Source organism: Trematomus bernacchii, unplaced genomic scaffold (genome assembly GCF_902827165.1).
Source record: "Trematomus bernacchii unplaced genomic scaffold, fTreBer1.1, whole genome shotgun sequence".
In the NCBI taxonomy this organism is placed as follows: Eukaryota; Metazoa; Chordata; class Actinopteri; order Perciformes; family Nototheniidae; genus Trematomus; species Trematomus bernacchii.
In genome coordinates, this window is record NW_022988113.1 from 1 (window position 1) to 2,500 (window position 2,500).

Sequence of the window (2,500 nt, forward strand, 5' to 3'; positions counted from 1 at the left end):
TTTAAACAGTCAGAATGAAACGGCAGCTCTCAGCTGTGTGTTCACACTCCTAACTCTGATCTTTCTTTTCCAACAGTTAAGTTAACTGTAGGTTACTCTGAGTGACAAGCTTACAGTTAGTGAAGTAACACTTTTTTTTTGTGAGTCACGACCTCGCTGTTTCATTCTAACATAACGCTCCAAATATGACTGTTTCCACTCGGACTTCAATACAGCAACACCATTGTTTGGTTTCCATGGTAGCGTGTCTCTTTAGTAGCGTGCACTCCTTTCCTGTAAATTACAGGTCCAGCCAGGCAAAACAGTAATATGAAATATGAACGTTAGTTTTTAACTGAAATGATCAAATAAAGTCAAAATGTCACAGTGTTTACAAACATTGACCATACCGTTCACCAGCCCCCACCCCACTCTTTGTTTAAAACGAATTGGCCATCGGAATGTGTGTGTCCCAACCCCCCCCTGTGATATCTCTTCACAGGGGGGAGAGAGTTAGATGCTCGTGAATTGTCAACGGGGGGGGGGGCCTCTCTGCACGGAGGAGCCGCGGAGAAGTGAATCACAGTGATCTGCTATTTTAAAGTAAATTCAACACATATCGACCCTAAATATAGCATATATTAAGAACGAGAAAGTGTTAACATCGTTTTTTGTAAACATATGACCAATGTGCGAGGGTGATGACATCAGAGCATCGTCCTATGGGCTTAGCCCCGGACAGGTACAACAGGTATTCACTCAGAGGGGGGTAGTTACCCATTTACATGTCAAAAAGCAACATACAGTAGGCGGGTGGGGGATGGTGAACGTTTACATTTCTCTACAGCAGTGGTTCCCAAACTTTTTGTGCCCAAGGCACACCAAAGGACAAGTAAAAATCTCAAGGCACACCTATTGTGCGAAATAGCCCTTATAACACGTGTTATCACTCATATCATGTAAAATATCTGTAAATGTGCATAATTATTTACTAATGCCAAATAAAATGTATAGATAGAACAATCAGTGGTTCAAGTTAGTATATTCCTCAGTGTAACATATCCACTAGTTGCAAAGCTTAAACATTTTTATATATTTTTTTATTTTAAGGGAAAGGATGTTTTCACTACTCAGTTTGTCAACTATGTTACGGACAAACTTGATGTCATTACAATCATTTGATTAAGTCCTGCACTTCAAGTAAAATCAAATTTGAAAGGCTCTTGAGTCTATTCTACCATATATCCAAAGATTTTTTAAAGTTTAAAAAATAATTGTATTAAAGTTTTGTTTTTTCATGTGATATGTTCAGCACTGTCATTAAGTTTAGGGATATTTTGTATTATAAAACTACCATACAGGTCATTTTGATAGTTTTAAGAGATGTCATGTAAACTCCAACCTGTGTAGATATACATTATACTATAAAGGATATCAGAAGCACTATTTTAGATATTTAAATTTGAAAAAATGAGGTGCAACATAGTTGACAATGAAAGTCAAACATTTGACGCAAATAACATAGTTGACTGGACACATTATTAACCATCAGCACTATGTTAATTTCAAGGCAGAAGTGCAAAATTCCATTGATAATGATGTGTAATGACGTCTACATGTCGTACAAATTGTCAACTAGGTTACCTGTCAACTAAGTTACTACAGTTATTACAGTACTGGGTAACTCAGTTGACAGGTAACCTAGTTGACAATTTCCCTATTTTGACCCATCATTTCAATGGTAGGCCTTGCCTGGATGACCACATGTCATTTTCTTGAACAGGTTAACATCACATTTGCACATATAATTGAATTAAAATCATTAAACAATTGTAAACCATAACAATGTACGTAACATTGTTGATTGTCAATGAGTATATTAATTGACCATGTGCTATTATACATAAAATATTGTAAAAATGTAGAGGACAATCACCACAGTGTGTTCAAAATGTCTGCCAAAGAGGAACATTAAAGGGGGAAGTTCTGTTAGTAACATAGTTGACAGAACTTTTGCGGACATTCATATATTAAGATATTTAAATTATTTAAAGGGGGAAATGAATTAAAAATATGTTATTATTCTTTAGTATTTAGACTTTTGAAATAAATGAATCATTTTTTAAATTTACTTTAATGGTTTTTATTCATTATTTTGAATCCAAGACACCCTCAACTGAAAAACGGACATAGCAAAAACTGACAATTTAAGAACATCATGACACATTTCAAGCTAAATAAAGCATAGGATGCACATAATGTTTGTGTGATATTATAACATGCTTTCCAATAATAGGCAAAATATGATATTTTTGAAGAAAATAGTTAGAATAATTATAATTATCATCAATGGACATCAATGGACATGGAATGTACCCTAAATTGTAGAATCACTCAGCAGTTACATACACCAAACCTTCCAGTTATATTCCTATCAATATTATGAAGGCTTTTACAGAAGGGTTTGGTCATATATAATTCATAGCCTGAATTATATAACATTTTATACCTAAAAAACATG